Raw genomic sequence first — 19,076 nt, 5'->3', positions numbered from 1 at the left:
CACAAATCTGTTTTGAACTGTGGGTAAATGAGTTTTTTTCCACACGGCCCTGGTTGATCTCTTTTACTCTGCTGCCACCTGCTGGCCGTTTTTTTAATTACTACAATTTCTTCACCTGTTCTCTACAGTTCAGAGGCTGCATCAAATAAATCCTTTGTATGCTCCAGCATTAAAAAAAAAAAAAAACAAGAAAAAAAAACGTATAAATGCGTCTTTGGGGCACTTTTTTTTTAAAAGATAGAACGTATTTATACGTTTTTTTGGGAGCAATTGAGTTAAAGGTGGAATCCGTTTGGATTCATCTTGGTTTCATTTTACCGTCTGCTTATGTGAAAGCATTTCAGGCAAGTGGAAACGCAAACGAGGTCCACATCAAGTTGACATTAGCTCAGAACTACAGAAGTTCTTGCCGCCACAGAATGACTGGAATGTTCCAAAACATGCACTTGATGTTGCTCAGCCCACCGTTGCCGGGATTTCCTCAGGCGAGGCCCGAGAAGATGATTGACTACCTGAAAACAAATACTTTTGCTTAAGTCGATTTTTTCAGGTGTACAGTATGTACTTGTGACGATACATTTTTGTGATCACTCTTGACATTTGAAATTTTATACGCTCACTTTGTGAAAATAGGGTTGTTGTTGTTGTTGTTTTTTTCCAGCAACTGCAGGTGATGACACGATGTAAAAAAAGCCGTAAACAGAGAGAGGAAAAGTCAAACAAGGTTGAGATCTTGATTGACATCTTGGAGACTTAAAGGGCGGGGAAAACATTTTTGGACAAAAAACATTGAGAGCTGCAATATGAGCCAAGGAGCATTAATAACCCACAGATTTGGATATGCGAGATCATTTGGATATAAAAAGTCGACACGCAAATATTCAAATGTCTGATATGAAAAATGAGAAGAAGTTAAAAATAATAACCTGCATAATTCAAATGTTTTTTGTTTTAGAGGGGAAGTCAACTGAAATATTGTTCTTGCGGCTCACTGTGTCATTTCTACTGGATCTGAACGCTGCGTTCGATGCAGTAAACACACAATATTCTTCAAGTCGTCTAAAACACGTTCACCTCACAGATAAGACTTTTATGGTAAGTTTGGATCAGGGTTATTATAGTTTGGGAATTTTCAGTATAGTTAGTTTTTATTTTGTTTTGAGTGTTGTTTTTTTACATTTAGTTTGAATTAGTTGTCAAGGAGTTTCTGTTCGTTTTTATTAGTTTTAGTTATTTAACTCCTTCAGACCTGCATTTTTTTCTGACGGGCAAATTTTTTTTCCTACCGATTTTGACTCTTTTTTCCCCCCCACCACGACAACGTATTAGGGCCACGTATCAATTTATATATTCTAGGGGGTGGGGCCAATATTCTGAGGAAAAAACTCGCAAATTTGCCACTTTATAAACCCGCAAAGTTCCGATTTTTTCCTTGCAAATTTGCCACTTTATTAAGTGGCAGATTTGCGAGAAAAAAACTAAAAAAACTTATGAGAAATACACGTAGCGTGCTACTCGACTGTTTGTGCCAATACTTTTCAGTCGGGTTTCCAAATAAGGAGATAGTAATTGATGGCCGGCGAAAAAGACGTTTATCTTTGCAAAGGTCCACACCACACACACATTTAAGTAATTTTGTTAAAATGTGTATCTACTTGTTTATTTATGTTTCAGGAATTATTATTTACACATTCATACATTTTGGTATTTTTTTGTACAAGTATCCAAGTTGATGTGTCGAATCTGCTGCTCTCCGTCATTCACTTGCATTTACCTAAAGTACTGTATGCTAACATCTGATTGGATAGTGCTAGTCAGCTGATAGGAGATCAGGAAGTGGCCCTATCGCTGTAACGTGTTGTAAACTTACCAAGCTTTTACATAAGATTTTTAACATGAACATCATTCAAATCAACTTGCGATTGTGATTGGTTAGTTAGGATCCAATCATGAACCAGAAGTGTTGACACCATCCAAATTATGTGTTTTATTGGTTTAGACACGCAAATATGTCATGCCCACTGCAATCATCTATTGGTCCAAAGGGGTTAAAAAATGCTTAATTTGAGTTAGTTTCAGTATTAGTTTTCACTTTTTTGAAAATGTGTATTACTTGTGCGCAATATTTGCATTTCTGACAAAAGTCAAGCACGAATTGTCGCCTCGGAGCGACATCATCTGAAGGTGCTTTTCTATTGGCTGCTGCTAGATGACGTCACTTCTGTGTGACACACTTTCTTTCTGGTTAATATCGTGAAAATGAATGACCAAAGACTAAAACAAAGGACGTTTTCACTATAATTATAGTTAGTTTAGGTTTTGTAAACATAAAATGTAGTTTCAGTTAGTTTCCGTTTTTTTAAAAAGCATTCTTTCTTTCTTTTTTCATTTATTTCGTAAACAAAATAGTTTTTTGAATGTTAGTTTTAGTCTTCATGTTGGATTTCATTAACTAAAACAACAGTGGTTTGGAAACCTGCAGCTTAAGGGTTCACCAAATCACGTGGTGGGCCTCAGGGTTCGACTTTAGTCCCAGTGCTTTTTACATGCTCGCGCTTGGTGAAGGAGTCGACTTTCACAGCTACGCTGATGATATTCAGTTGTCATCTCATGTGTCTGACCTTGCAGGGGGTGGAGCCTGAGAGGTGTGTGTGTGTTCTTTAACAATATTTGTAGAAAAAGTGCTTTATAAATAGTTTTGACTGAAGTACGCACACCCACATTCTAACTCCCATTAAACCTGTCATCATTTAAAGTGCCCCTGTCTAACCCCTAATGAATTTCAGATGTTCTAGCGGGCTTTTCCTGACATGGGGGTTTTGTGTTAACACTGACTGCTATTCGGAACTGTTCATAATTCCTTCATACTTCATTGTAGGTTGGTTGTTCTTTTGGTGATGAGCAGTGTTGTGTTTGCATTATGGCCAAAAAGTTCAACCTTGGCTTCATAACACATTCTTCTGCTTTTATTTTGGACATTTTGTGATATCAACTGTATTTCCCATCCAAGGCCTTAAAGAGAATTTTTGTTGGGTACAACAATGATTAGTAACATTGAATGTGTCTTGTGTCATCTTAAAATACACCAACTTCAAAATGTTTTTGTGTTATCTGAACATTTTTGTTACTCGACAAGATTAACATCTGACATCTATTTTTTTTTCTCTTTTCTTTTGTGCCAAGTTTTGAAAATGGGTATTACACATAACTGACAGTACATGACAGTATATATATATATTTTAAACTTAACTTAAATCAGTACTTCTACTTTTACCAGTCTTTCGTATCTGTGCTTCTACTTAAAGTGTGAGTAATTCTGATACTAGGGCTGGGCAATATGGCCCAAAAATAAAATCTATTTTTTTTCCTAGTCATTCAGGATCATTACAATTTTAATCGATTTTAATCTAATAAACCCAACAAACATTTATGTAAAGGTTTTATTTATTCAAAAACAATTCCTGCGCAAAATGTTAAGACAGCAATAATGTAGCCTGATTTTAAATCAGTTTTAACAAACTTAACACTCCGTTTGTGCTTAAATGCCACAATTACGTAGTTGATAGCTACTGTAAACATGTCTTGTAAACCACCCAACCAGCATTCTGCCAAAATTACAACTCACAATCAGAGGTGCCAAATCCAGGTCCAAAAAGTAAAAACCCTGCCACAGTTTGGCTTTGCCCTCAGGTGCTAGTTAGCTAGCTCCCTAGCTAGCTCCCATGGTGCTCGTTTACCTGCTAGGGAGCTAGCTAGCTAGCTAACACCTATGTTGCTTGTTTACCTGCTAGGGAGCTAGCTAGCTAGCTAACACTAGGGGCTAAAGCCAAACCGTGGCAAGGTTTTTACTTTCTGGACCTGGATTTGCCACCTCTGCTCACAATAACATTTGCATGTAACAGAACATAAGAAAAACAGCTTTGAATAATCCAGAAGACAAAACTCAATTTCATGATTTAGCAAACTTTCAACCATTCGATTTTTGAAACGACAATTGAATTAATTGAGAATAAACACAAAAATAATCAACATGCGAAGGTGCTCCAGTCCAATCATCTGCGTTCCTTCGGGCCGCCAGACGTTGAACCCCAAAGGAGACCCTCACTGGCTCATGAATATTAATGAGCAGAAAAAACTGTGCATGTAAACCTGATTAGAATTCACAGGAATGACGTGTGGCCCGGATGACTATTCATGAGAGGAAGCGTTTTCCTGCTGTCGACCCCTAAAGAAGCCGAACACCTCCAGTAACAACTCCTTCATTCATACAAATTGTTGCTCATTCGCAGTTGTGGGTCAGATTAGAGCGTATTCTCTGGAACAGGACAAAAAACTCACACAATATTGTGGTGGTACTGGAAATCCACAAGAAAAGTTCTTGCGAACAAGACAAATGGGTCTTGCTAACTGCCTATTATTAGATAGTCTATCTCCCAATATTTATTACTCAAGGTGTTCAAAAAATATGTCCTCACTCAGGACATGTGATAGGAATCCCAAAATGAAACGTCCATTGCGCAGGAAAGTGCAGACTTTGCCTAAATTGAAAGGTGCTTCCTTAAATGTAGGTCATAAATCACTAGAAACACCTAAAAACACGATATAGGTGCAATGGCCAGTCAAAGAGTTCATCCAATATGTATGTAAATTGAGTGGTTATAAAAAGTCTACACACCCCATGTTCGAATGCCAGGGTTTTGTGAAAAAGAAAACAAACAAAAAACAACTGTTTGATTTTCATGCTGCCCAGGCATGAAATGCTTTTATTTCTAGAATGTCTTGGCAACTTTCCCTGGCCATGTGGTTTGGACTACTTGTTCACAAACGGCTTCCGATGAGGATCAGCGAGGATGCTAAGACAAGCTAATCAGGGACGTGAGTTGATGAGCAGAGCAGACTTTTGGCAAACCAGTCAACAACAAATGACGTCTGAGAGCTGAACGTGCGCATTCTCTCAACCACTGCCGACGTTTGAATGGCCCTAGGATCGATCGGAGGCCGTGTTACCTTCACAAGGCAGTGGAATGTATTCAGAAACTTGATAGCATGGCGATGTGGAACAATGCGCACCGAAACCAGCGGACATTCCAATATTCATGTATTCATCAGTGCAGCTTCATCATTCTTTGTCTCGTCAGTTATACCGCAATAATGGACACTTTATACTAACTTTACTGTACATTTGTGTTTGTGTCCTAAATGTATATTTTGTTATCATAGTTTTTTTTTCTTCCTGTAGTATGAGAGTGATTCCAACTACCGGAAAGAAAATTCTTGTGTGTTTTAAAAAGATCGTCATTCTTCTTGGTAAACAGTGTGTCGTCACGGCAACAGCATTCGGTGAAATGGAAACTTTGCTTTTACTTTATATCTTGAACATCTTTAAATCAAACATGCACAGTTTCAAAACAATTGGATACATTTTTTTTTTAAAAGGCCAAAAACGGAGCTAAATGTGAAAGTACATTCAAAATGGTCAAGTTTATTTATTTGAGGGTCCATCCTTTGCCCATCATCACCAAAAGTGTATTTTTTTTTCCCTATCTAGCTTTTAGGATCAACCAATCACAGCCTTTAAAATGAACTTAGCAACGGGGGTCAACCTCACTAAGATAGGGGTTTGTTTCGATTCTTTCCTTGCTCTGAAGATGTTCTAGAATCACTCCTTTGCTAAGACGCCTTGCTAGGAATGTTCAGGTTACGTTAGGAGCCCTCTGAGAGGATTCTCAGAATCTTGACAAATACGGGCCACCCTGGAGTTCTGCTGTGGGAAACCAAAAATGTCCATCAGTGGTGACTCCAGGCAGATGGGATTTGAACCAGCTGCACGAGTGCTATGAAAGGTAGCGCTTCATAAGACAGCAGGTGAGACGCCTCTCAGCTCTCCCGAATGACGGCGAGCAACAAAATGCAAATGCCGCAATGTCCTTTGCAGTCAAGCGTCAGTTTCCCGCACTGGACGAGTTCCCATGCCAGAGCCGCTCACACATACAGTAGTATGTCCCCTATGGGGAGGCGGGCCGGAGTAGAGGCCTCAGGCCCAGATTGAGTTGGAATGGCGAGGGAGGGAATCGGAATGGCAGCACGCCGCCAAGGCCGCTCTGTGCCGGGAATACCAAACACCGGCTCCCCGCATCCAAGACAATGAGACCATAGGCGTGCCACAGCAACTTAATTTTCAACCAGTGAGAGGCGAGTGCGGCCCATCTCTTTCAGCGCCAAGCAACGGGTCCGAACTGCATAAAGACACATTGTGGAAGTGGCAGAAAGTGAACCGTCATGCTCAGGTCACCAAGCTGCAGTGTGACATAACGCCAAGCCTTCGCACCCGGGAAGCACCTCCAAGAGGACATCAGAGTGAGTGCAGAAGAAAGGTCAACCCTCTGTGTGCCGCAGGTTCCAGCTTCTGCTGACACCAGCTCTCGTGCACGTGTCCTAAAGTGACATGAAACTGGAGATTTTTCACCACTTTCTCAAAACAAAAAAAAAGAGCTAATATATTAGCATTCTACGTATGGTTGCCGCCACATCTGTCAGGACACGCTAACTTGAGTTGTGATTGAGGCGCAAATAAAAGTGGGGCTTTGTTTCAAGTTGGTGCAACAAAGTGAAGGACAAGCGTGATTTGTATGGCGCTACTCTTGGCGGCAGGCGGCGGGTGGGGAGGGGCTAAGCGGGGAAGCGGGGAGGGAGGCCATTAGCATAACAAGTGCAGCGCAACCAAAAGCCATTTTGCTTCCTTTGTTTCAGTCAAGCAGCTGTCATTTGCAGAACATTTTGCATTTTCAATTCTTCTATGCAAATTTTCGGGGTGGGGGGGGGGCAATGTTCAACAATAAGCGCTCGGGCATCGGACAGAAACCTTTTGATGGCGCGGCCCGCAGGCGCCCCGCACCGTGCCAACCCAAACAATAGCTTCACGCTCCCAGCAGCACAACTAGGCCTTCAATGACGTTCCCAGCGTAGTGCGGAACACATCGCACCCCCCCCCCCCCCCCCCCCCAACACGCCCAATGCATCACATACAGACGGTCATGACATTCATCATCAGATTCAGCCAGATGACAACATTTGCGACATTGGAACACCGGCTTGAAGGTCATGTATACTGCTTTTGAAAATACTTTATACTGTACCAATTACTATACTTTATCCAAACCCAATTCCCCAAAAAGTTGGGACACTATACACATTGTGAATAAAAACGGACTGCCATTACGTGGAAGTGCCAAATTTTTATATTTTATTCAGAAGCAAACATAGAGAACAGGTCAAAAGTTTAAACTGAGAAAATGTATAATTTTAAGGGAAAACCATGTTGATTTTAAATTCCATGGTGTCGACAAATCTCAAAAAAGTTGGGACGAGGCCATTTTCACCAGTGTGAGGCATCCCCTCTTCTTTTTACAACAAACTTCTGGAGATGGAGGAGACAAGTTTCTCAAGTTTGAAAATAGGAATGCTGTCCCATTCTAACCCTTTATGACGCATTGGTGATTCTCTACCCATCTTCGCGTCTGAGAGACACTGCCACTCCGAGAAGCTCTTTTTATGCTCCAATCAAGTTGCCAGTGGACCTCATAAGTGGTAACTGGTCTTCCAGCTGTTTTTGTGTGCGTGTAATTTTCAGTGCAATTGACTTTAGAGTAATACTGTATTTACATGTGGAAGAAAATAAAGTAGAGACGTGAAAAAAAATAAAAGTCACTCAAGGGTTGAGGAACGAACTCACAACCTTCAGCTGAGAAAGCTGATCTACTCCCTGAGCCACGCAGCTCCTGCTGTGTGTTAGTATATCGTTTGTGTCAGATGGAATCTTCATACCTCCAAGAACAGTTTTTGGTCTCCTCTTGAATATAAGCAAACAGTAGGAAGGGCAAAGCTCAGGTGGTAGTTTGGCAGTCTCAATATGAAGGTTGTGAGTTCGTTCCTCAACCGTTGCGTGACTTTGATGTATTTTTTTTCCAATTGAGGTATGGCGAGTTTTGTTGGTTGTGTCCAAGAATTTCTGAGTAGAATTGCGATCACTTCACACACAAAAAAAGCAACACAAATTTTGAGAATATTCAAAATCAACAATTAAGAGCACATTTGACGAGGAGAGTTTTGTAAAGACTTTTGAAGGTTGACGAGGTCAAGCAGTCGCGATTGTGAGAGTGAGTTCGATTTAAGATCTCAGGTTTGCTGCAGGGTCCTGTGGCGGGGCCAGCAAGATGGCATCAGAGGAGCGGAGACCGCGGGAAGATGCCTTCAAGTCGCTTCTTCATATTTTTAGAAAGATTCCCTATCAAATGAGCTAAAGTTGATGCAACTCTTAATGCTTTTCTCCTCAAATCTGGGACAATGTTAATCATTTGGGTCAACGTGTAGCCTGAGGAGGTTCTGACATCCAAACTGCAGATGTGCCGCCGAGTTCTGACAAGGTCCGCCGATAAGCAAAGTCCTCCTGAGTCCAGATTGCGTGTGAGCATGAAGAAGACCAGATGGATACCAGTTGAAATTTGAGGAAGCAAATAAACCTCAGCGCCGTCTTTTGTCCAACGAAGACAAGAGAAGAACATTATTAGGTCGAACGTTCTATTGAGGCTTGTCAAAGAAGAAAGAGGTGAATTTGCGCCGTGTGATGATGTGTGTTCATTGTACCACTTGAATTGTAACAGTGCGTAGCCCCGGGCCATGGCGCTCCCTCAACGGGAAAAGTCAACTCAAATTGGGTTATTGGAGACCTCGGGCTGAGGAACCGGGCCACCAGGAATCCAAAATAAAGCAGCGGCCTCTTCTCCCGCTAAAATAGAGCGAGCGCAGCTGGAAACCGGGTTACGCAGACACCAAACCCAGAAGGACTGTGAGGGGAAAAGCATCCTACACATCATCTGGACCTCCCAAAATACCAACAGAACCACAACTGCTGATGTGATCTTCAACAAAAGAAAGCTGTTTGGAGGTCATTTCTTGACCCCCTCCCCACCTCCCACCCCGAGGCTAAAATCAATGTCATGGTTGTTGTCAGAAAGGAGATTTTAGGAGCCACATCCCCATCTGACACTCACAATAGAACATCTTGGTACTGATTGGACCAAAGAAAGCCCGAGGAAAGGACACAACATGCTCATATGTTGTATATCTATATATTAGGTCATGAAATAAAATGTAGCAACATGAGCATCAATCGCTAATGCTAAATGCTATCTTGCTAACGGCGTTAAGCAAGAAAAAACACTCACCATTTATCCAGCCTATCCCACGCCATCTACCTTGCACCAGTCGCGCATTGTAACATTGGAAGTATACCGCGAGAAAGCTCAGCTTGTGTTGTCTGACCAGTTACTGGCGACCGCGGTGGATAGTAGGACTACATTTCCCATGATTCTTAGATAGGAAAGCAGGAAGTAGCTCTAGTTCCGATCGCCACCTGCTACACAAGTCTGTCCAGCTACCGATTAGATGCGAATGTGAATTTGGAAGTAAACAGGAAGGAATTTAACAGTAAACATTGCTTTTAATGGGTTTATCGTATGAATCGCTATGACATCTGTCTGATTGACATCCACATAGCAAAAAAAAAAAAAAACGGGACGCCGAAATGGGTTGGTGAAATATGTTGGGAAGCAGGAGGGACCCTGGGCTAAAACACAGGACTGACCAGGCCAAAACAGGACGTCTGGTCACCATACTTTTGTGTCCTCGTGAATGTATTATACTGCCCCCCGTTGGCCAAGTCACGCACACCAGAAGTGCTTGAAATGATCAGTTTCAGTTTAATTCTATTTATTTATTATTAGTTATATATTAGTCTATTTATTTGTTATTAGTATGTGTTCCATAAACGTTTCTGTTCTTTTGTTATTAAAAACATCACACAACTTTTTTATTTTTTATTTTACATGAGGTTAGAACAGACTAATGACATTTCCATTCATTTCAATAGTGAAATATGATTTGAGATACAAGTTTTTGAGAAACGAGTGTGGTCACTAGTGTTAATTTCGTCAACGAAAACTAAACAAAAATATTTTCGGCAACACAAATTCTTCACTGGACTAGACTAGACTAAAACCCTCATTAATAAACAATAAGTCGGACTAAATCAGTATGCATTTTTGTCGACTAATGAAGACGAGAGGAAAGTGTACTTCACTTAATAAAATCTATGGACATTTTAGTTCATGAACAAAAACGAGACGAAAATGATATGATTTGGTAAAATTCGGTCACTGTGACACTTATATGACACACCCCCTTTCAAATCTGCAGCTAGCAAGTGCAACATGCACAAACACAGGAGGTGGATTCACGCTGAGAGGTAAAAAAAAATAAAAATAAGTACATTATAGTTATAACGTTACATGAATCCATAAAGTTCCAACAATAATGTTAATCCGACCGCTAACTAATGCTTGCTAACGTGCTAACTGGCATGGAGCCATAGTAGCAACTTGTTGATATACTGTCATTGTGCGTCAAGTTGCTTTTCATCAAAAAGATGAGAGAAAATTTGATGTGAAATAGGTTTAGATCCAAAATGTTCAACACGATCTCAATGATATAATGATTGTCCTGACTAAAACGTTGACAGTTTTTGTTGACTAAAACTAGACAAATAAAATCAGGTTTTCTTGGACTAAAATAAAGACTAAAATGCTAGATTTATAGTCAACTAAAAATGGACTAAATAAAAACGGGATGAGGTTGACTAGATCTATGATAAAACTAACAAGCATGATTAAAACTGGACAAAATTTAAATGGCTGCTCATCCCAAGTGGCTACACACAAATAAAACGTCTCTAAATGTATGAACGCATACTTGAGCAATTATCGGAGGAGCGCTTCACTCCAGGAGAACGTGTGACCAAATATGGTCATAAAACAATCCAATATAGATCTGAGGTTAAAAAAAAAAAAATGCATACTGTTATTTCAGCAATGGAACATTGGTTCCCGCTCTTTTGCTGTATAATCAGGCATGACTTTAGCATGCGGGTTGTGTGTCTTAGTGTGTGTGTGCGCGTACTGGGGAGGGCTTGTCCAAACATCTTGTCCAGCCCAGTGACAGTGGGATTAGAAGCACCTGCCAGGCAGACAAAGGCAAGCCCTAAGCCAGATGAATAAAGTGCCCACTAAACAGCAGCTCCGCCCCTCAACCAAATAAGCGCCCGCCCCACCCTGCTAACGCTAACGTGTTCTCGCTACTTGTCGGACAGCAGATGGAACAAGTCAACTCTGACCAAAAACTCGTCACATTCGCAACTTCCTGTCGTCAAGTCGGGCCCATGAGATGATGCAACCTCGGCCCCCTACCCCCTGCCGCCCAAGTCTTCGGGGGGGGGGGGGGGGGGGGGCAGACTGACAGCACCCTTGGGTATCCATCTGCTGGACCGATGCTGTTTGTTTGTCCCGCCTCGTGATTGGACAGTTTGTCCTGCTGATTGGATAGTCACTGAGGGGGACATGTTGTCCAAAAAGACAAGTTAAGAAAGATTTTCGGTCTCCCCCATGTTGTCACAATTTAACACACAGCTCCCCTCGGTCATCTGTTTGTGCCAAATTTATGTGAAGTATTATTTTAACAGATTAAAAAAATAAAAAAAATCACTCACCATACGTTGAATAATAATTGTTGTATTTAGCTTATTCTCTTCATCTTGGGTAACGGGAGACAATGACATCCCATCACATCGTCATTCCTGCTGAATATTCCGCTTTTCTAAAGATAGAAGTGGACGTAAGGAACTTTTTTTGGGCAGTCTAGCTTTTTTTTTTTTTTTTGCCTGTTATACGTTTTGACATCGCGTCACCATGGATCTAGAAGTCGTTTTTGTTGTCCTTCACGCGTCAAACACACGTTGTGGATTTGCCTTTCGGCTCTTTGATAGAGAACAGCTGCGGGAAAAGCGTTGAAATATTGAACAATTTTACAGTAATCAAGTTCAGCAGTAAAGCGTATACGGGGAGTCCTCGAGCTAGGTCGTAAGCGACCTACGTCGTTTCGACTTTACGGCGCCCGTGCCTCGTCCGTTGCACCTCCCCTTTTCGTTAATTTCCCACAGTAATGGCGCCATTTTAAAGTTATGTTGTTGTTACCTCCAGCGGAAACACAAAATATTGGTTCCGGCTCTTCCGAGTCGCGCAAATATGTTTTTCTTAAATGACTGCAAAGTAAGTATTTTGATGTAAATATCGACTTTAACGGGGAAATCCGACTCAAATCGAAATTCGTGTTACAATCGCCAGCGTAGGAACGAAACTCCGCCGTGACTTGAGGATTCCCCGTACGCGGTTTTCTCGCTACTTCACTGCTCAGTTATTGAGGCTTCAGTTGATCGCTGCTTTGCATTTGTGACCATAACTTCCTCAATTGCAGTTTTACCTCACTCATTTGCGGGTTTTCTTGCTATTTTTCTTCCTTCTAAATTGGACGAGTCCAAAAATGTTATTTGAGGGCAAATCGTAGGAGATGGCGGAACGAATCACGCGCAACAAGTGAGGGAACGCTTTCCCCTCTTTTTGTTATTTGTGTATGTTCACGTAAGCTCCTTTTTTTGTGTTGAAGCTGAGCCGCCAAAACGGGCCTGATTTGTGACCTAGGGTGGACTCAACTAAAAGGAGCGCTACGTCACTGGGACAAAAGCTGGCGGACATGTTTGATCCCAGCTCCATCATTGATTTGTGGTATACCTTTGAACCGGGATTCTTTCATGTCCACCACTTTCCTGTCTGAGTTGATCTCCAGCTTAAGTGGGAGAGACTCACTTATCTTTTTCATGCTCTAATCCTTTACATCTACCCTACCTAAACTAAATCCCGCTGTAATGTATTTTGTGGTGCATTCCAGATGTGTGCTGATAATAATTGACGGTGTGAGATGAAGAATCAGCAACATGCCTTTTAAATTCTTAGTTCACATGTTCTGGAATTGGATCCATCAGGTTTATTGCCAGGCTTGGTTTTCTTGCTTGTGTACGAAACGCACTTGGGGCCCTCGTTCGGAGGCTGAAGGTGGCTTACACCAGATTCCCAACTGCTGCCATGCGAGATTATCAGGTGTGCTGCGGGAAAAGATCCAATTTCACTTACTAAGTCCAAAAATGATTATTGATTTGCAAACAATGTCGCTTTATTCCCTTCCTGTCAGGAGGCGGGAGCCTTTTACGAGCGTTTGACTTCTGTCATGCTTGTTGACCGCAACCATCTGATAACCTTTCTCCTTTTACATGCGCCTTTATGGGCCCGTCAGCTGAGACAAAGCGGACTCACCCGACCCGACCGGACCTTGGATTTTGTCCACTGAACGGATTTGAACTACAGCCGCTCTGATTATGTGTGTGGAATGGAACAAGGATGTCACAAGGGTACCCTCTCGTTTGAATGGCTGCAAATGCACGTCTCCTTAAGGGGTTGTCACGTCAGGTAACACTTGTGACGATAACTCTTTGACTGCCAAAAACGTTAAATAACGTTTAGTAAAATCCTATGGAGGAGTGCCAAAGACGTTAAAAGACGTTTTTTTTTTCAAAACAGAGGTGAAACTAACCATTTTCTATTGTTGATTACTCAAAAACGGAATAAGGTAGAAACAAACTTTTTTTTCTGATGAAAGATGACAGTCCAAGCTTTCATTTGGTAGAATGTGTGTTTCCATAGTCCAAACACATAATTTTCTGTGGACCTTGAAAGATCAGTCAAAATGCTTAAAATCGGCTGGCACCCATGGCATCCCTTTTCTGAAAACGTCTGGCAGTCAAAGAGATAAGCTTTCCCTCATTGAAAAAAAGAAAAATATAAATATTAAGAGGCTCTCAAGACGAGGAAAGCAGAGAGCAAAAGCAACTGCTGTGAGAAACGTCCTTGTTGTCTCATGTGGCGAGTCAAAACATTTGTCGTGTAGCGCAGACGTCAATATTCTTTCACACGATCTCTCACTTCATTTCAAGGTCAAATTCAGGAGACAAAGCTCATCGATGTCAACACAGTCATTTCCATTTTGTGTTCTCCATAGCTGTGACTTTATGCACACACTATTAGGATCAACAGACCTTACCAAAAAATTCAAGAATGCAGGGAACCCTTAAAAGGGGGACATTTTTCCAAGGACCCCCTCATTGTCCTAAAACCAAATATCAACCACTTCATGCCACGCAATTTCTTTTAAAGTATATTTATGAACTGATTTATAAAAGGTAACTTAACCAGATTTCAATATTTCATCCATCATCACTAGCTGGTGTGAACTGCTCGCTCTAAGAAGAGATGAGCTCGTTTATAAAAGTCCGTGCTGAAACCGAAGACATTTTGTCTCATTTGTGGCTATTTTTCTTAAAAAAAATAATTTAAAAAAAAGGACCAGTGACTTTAATTCCCTTTTGCCCATTTAGACATTGCAAAAGCAGTTCTTTATCCATATAGGAAAATTCTAACACTAGGTTTGAATTTCCAATCTGCAAATAAAGTGCTACCCAAAAAAAAAACGGGAAATTTTTAACAATCCAATAAAACCAAGAGTGATGGAAGAAAAATATTTCATTGATATTAATTGAAACCTTAAAACATGCCATTTACAATCAAATGATGGAATGTTGTAGCGGTCAATGAGGAATCTCAACAGCAGATTTCAATGGATTCGTACAGGAGGATGTCATCTACAGAACGCCATTTTTTAAAAAAAAAGAAGAAGAAAAAAAGAAAATTCCAACATTATTTCTTAAATGTCATGTTTTAATGAATTTTGCTGAGGCAACTTTGCCTCACTTGTACAATTCTACATGAGAAAAGAGCGAAAGAGAGTCTCAGATTTATGTGATACTGTACATTGGCCCAACAGTAAGTTAGGTCATTGGGTTAGTATGTTTGTTTTATTGGTGTGCGCACCAGAATTCGTTTGTAGGGATGCACTCTCTGAAAATCGATACCACATAATTAATCACAAATTATGTTATAGCTTACTGGCCCCTGTTCAAAAACCACTACCAGGGCTGGACTCGCCGTCTGGCAAATGCGCGGTGAGCAGCTGTCTTTTGGGGCCGATTATTTTCTTTCCAAGAAACCGGGTTCACAATTTAGAAGGAATTCACATCCCTTTAATCTATTTACAACACAGACAGCAAACTGAACCAATCAACATCAGTGCACTCTAAAAACAGTTGGGTCAAAAATAACCCAAATTGGGTCAAAAAGAGGCTGACCCCACTTTTTGGGTCCACTGAATAACCCAAAACCACCCAAAAATGTGTTGCGTTGTGGGTTAATAATTTAATTTTGAACCAACTTTTTAGTTTAAATAACTCAGAAAATTGGGTCAGTTCATTCAGTTTGACACAACTTTTGGGGTTAACTAAATGTTTGTGTCATTTTACTTTTTGGGTTAAATAACTCAGTCGGTCAGTTCTTTTTTGACCCACTTGAATGTGGGTTATTAATTTAATTGTACCCAAATAATGTCAAATCACTCAAAAAGTTGGGTCAGTTCATTGGGTTATTTTTGAACCAACCGTTTTTAGAGTAATGTTTTATCTTGTCTTGTGGGTTATTTGGTTGACAACTTTTTGGGTAGATTGAATAACCCAATTACATTGGCCCAACTTTTTGCGTTATTTAACCCAAAAGGTTGGGTCAAATTAAATTAATAACGCAACCCAATTTTTGTTTTGTGAGTTATTCATTTGGCCCAACATTTTGGCTAAATTGAATAACCCAATTGAATTGGGTCAAAAATGAACTGACAACTTTGAGTTATTTAACCCAAAAGGTTGGGTAAAATCAAGTTAACCCACAAAGCAACCTCATTTTTTAACCCACTTTTTGTGGTGTGGGTATTCAATTAACCCCAAAATTTGGGTCAAATGAATAACCCCAAAAAGTTGGGTTGGTCTCTTTTTGACCCAACTGTTTTTCAAGTGTGACAGAGCTATGTGGTAGCCAGGGGTGGTCAGGAGTCATGTCTCAATACAAATTTCTACAAGAATCTGTCTTTAAAAGATCATTTTTTTCAATGATAACCATTCTTTTCACCCCATAGCAAGCAAACAACATGGCTGAGAAGTCACATGACAGTCCAGCACTGACCTCTACTGAGTCCAATGAATAGAAGATCCATGGATGCCTTGAAACATAATTTTCTCACGACCTCCACGCTCGCCATTTTGTCACAAAAAAAAAAAGTATATGGGTGACACAAACATCCCCATTAAGACACCAATGTCACAGCAGGTGAGTGCTACGCCACACAAAAAGTTGGATCCCCAAAAATGGATGTGATACGGTTGCTGCTGGTTGTCATGGTAACGCACAGCACTGGCATGAAGGCTAAAAGGTATTGATCAGCATTTCAAGTTCAGACGCGACGATGCTCGCACCTTCCCGGCGTACTCCGCCCGCCACCTCAAGTCCAACCACGGCAACGTGGAAGCATGCGTAGCTAACGGCGGCGGGACGGAGCCCTTTTGTCTGAGAGGACGCGCTAGGACCTCTTTGGCATCACAGGCCAACCGTTGTCCTCCTTTTCATCCCTCCTCACGAGCTGCCTGACATGCATAATCTGGGACGTATTCTCAGGGCGGGCCAAGTTAAGATTCATTTTAAAGTGTTTACGCGGGCCCAACAATGGGCGGCGGTCACGCCTGTTACGTGTGGATTTGTTGCAGCCACGGAGGGAGACACAAGTGGCAGCTGGGACACAAGAGATGCTCTTAAAGATCATTCTCTTTTCACCGGCCCCTGTCACCGCAGCCCCGCTCGACATTGTGTTTGAAAATGAGCCAATTTCCATCAGGCCGGGACAATGTTGGAAACAAGCGTGCGCGGCGGGAGACAATCACACAGGCACAAAAGACCGTGCTGGATTGTCCCAGGAGGACATTCCCATGCTGCAGCAGTGCTGATTTTTGATCTCAGTCGCATACTGTACATAGACGCGCTTGACATTTTCACAAGCGGATCAACAAGTGACCAACAAGTCAAAACGTCACAAGAACATCAAGCTTAGACGTGACGGAGCGGTTGAATTAGGGAATACTTTTGTTGCATGCAAGTGGTGGGTACTATGCAATGTTATAGTTGTGGAATTTTCATGATAATGTCGTTTTTATTTTGAGTTTGTTAAAAAAAAAAAAAAAAAAAAGAGTTACTTTTAATTAGTTTTAGACCGATACGATACGATAGTATTTGTACTTATGATTCGTAAAATTTCCATGAAAACAATAACAGATTTGTTTTTTATGACATAGGCTATATATTACAACTACAGCAAATGTCCTTAAAATTTAACAAAATCAATGGCAATTATATTGTTTCAATTTGCATAGAGCACACAATAAAAAGATTTATTTTTTTTTAAATCGATAAATAAGATGAAACAAATAATCCAGTGGCCAGGGGGAAAATAAAGTCCCAATCAAAATATGTGGTTGTAGAACTTATTTTTATAGAATACAGTAAAGTGCAAAGAATTCAATACATTACAATAGGGCAGGGGTGTCAAAATCATATTAGCTTATGATTAGCTTAATATATTACCAAGGGGGCCGGATCGGTAAAATCATGGTATATAACTTAAAAACAATCGGTGTCAATTATACGCAGATTTTCGCTATTTGTGGGCCAGCCCTCAATTACGGGCTCAACTGTAATTATATTTTCCCCAAAAATAACACAAATACAAATGGAACGCAGTATGAGTTCTGGACGTGTTGTAGCTACCTGTTTTGCATATATATTGTTCCCAGAATGCATTGTGTGACACAGTTAATTAAATTATAAGGACATTAATCATTGTCATATGTGTTCATACTAGCAGTAATTTAATTTGTGTCGTATTTAACACGTTTATGTTGGTCTATGATTTGATTTTTTTTTAACAAACCGTAACTTTAGGTGGTGTGAAAATAATGACATCCAGGGCAATTCCATGTACAAGTTGCATTGCTCGTCTGAGGATTGCTTGCGAAATTACAAATGTATGTGTATTGATTGTGGCCATCTGATTAATTGGTCTGACAAATTTTTTTTTTTAACTTTACAAAATCATCTCCGGGCCGTATGTTTGACACCCCTGCAATAGGGCTTCAAGTCATTTAATAATATCGACCATGGCAAGAATTCCTCAAGCTGTTTATTGTGTGATGTTTAATTCTATCTTATTTTGAAATCCATGCTTTTAATGTGGGAGGCTGCTTTGTATTTCTGTTTCCTGTTTTCCGCTCATTACAAATGTATGTATAAGAGCTATAACCAGCGTCTGCGAGGGCCATAAACGGCACCGTTCTATTTTTAGCACTGCAACTTGAAGACATTAACGAGGCAATTAAGCGCACGGCAAACGTAAACGAGGCAATTAAACACGGAAAAGTTACTTGAGCTATAAATATATATAGCACACATTGAACCACAGATAGAGATGATATTGAAATGAACAAGTGTTACCTCATAAGGAGACACACAGGAAACTAACGAGATGGAACAAAACTTTGGTTCCCCCCCATCATTCTGACAGTTCCCGGCGGAAAAAGGGGCACAAGAGCGAAGGCCGATACCAGTATCGATACCATTAAATGTGGCCTGGTATCGGTACTCGCCCATCCCTAGTTTTTATTGTTTTTTTCCAAAATGCTTCTTTTTAGTTTACTTTTTATTATTAGTTTATTATATTTTTGTGTATTTCTTGTGTGCTATATATATATATATATATATATTTTTTTTTTAAACATCACGGTAAGCATTGTATAGTAACAATTCAACAAAAATATAATTCTAAAAACAAGTATCCACAAATCAAATAGTTACTTGTATAAAAGTCCACAGACTTTGAACTACAACAAGTGTAGTGACCCACTTGCCAATCAAAATGGGTCACCATGGTTACCTGTGGGTTGTTGTTTTGACGCGTGGTTCAATGACGTAGATTCACCCCAGTTTCAACTTAACGATGATTTATTTTTACTTACAGTTAGTTTCAATTTGTTTACACTTGGACAGAAAACGTGTTTCCAAAATGAGCAGACACAACAGGATCGCCGTCCAACCGCGGTCTAAAACTTTTTGCTTCTCCCCACTGGTTACACCTGAGACTCGTCATCCCATTAG

The 19,076-nt window shown here is 40.5% G+C and overlaps 1 long non-coding RNA gene across 1 annotated transcript in view; it reads right to left on the bottom strand.

The window, feature by feature from the left end:
- Nucleotides 1-19,076, bottom strand: part of LOC144038036 (uncharacterized) — a 27,674-nt gene extending 8,598 nt beyond the window's left edge. The window contains exon 1 of the long non-coding RNA XR_013289128.1: nt 18,856-19,076. This is a non-coding gene — a long non-coding RNA (uncharacterized LOC144038036). The remainder of the gene's footprint in view (nt 1-18,855) is intronic.

Source organism: Vanacampus margaritifer, chromosome 1 (assembly GCF_051991255.1).
Source record: "Vanacampus margaritifer isolate UIUO_Vmar chromosome 1, RoL_Vmar_1.0, whole genome shotgun sequence".
Taxonomy (NCBI): domain Eukaryota; kingdom Metazoa; phylum Chordata; class Actinopteri; order Syngnathiformes; family Syngnathidae; genus Vanacampus; species Vanacampus margaritifer.
The sequence above is the reverse complement of the archived record's forward strand: the minus strand, read 5'-3'. Positions and strand labels throughout refer to the sequence as shown.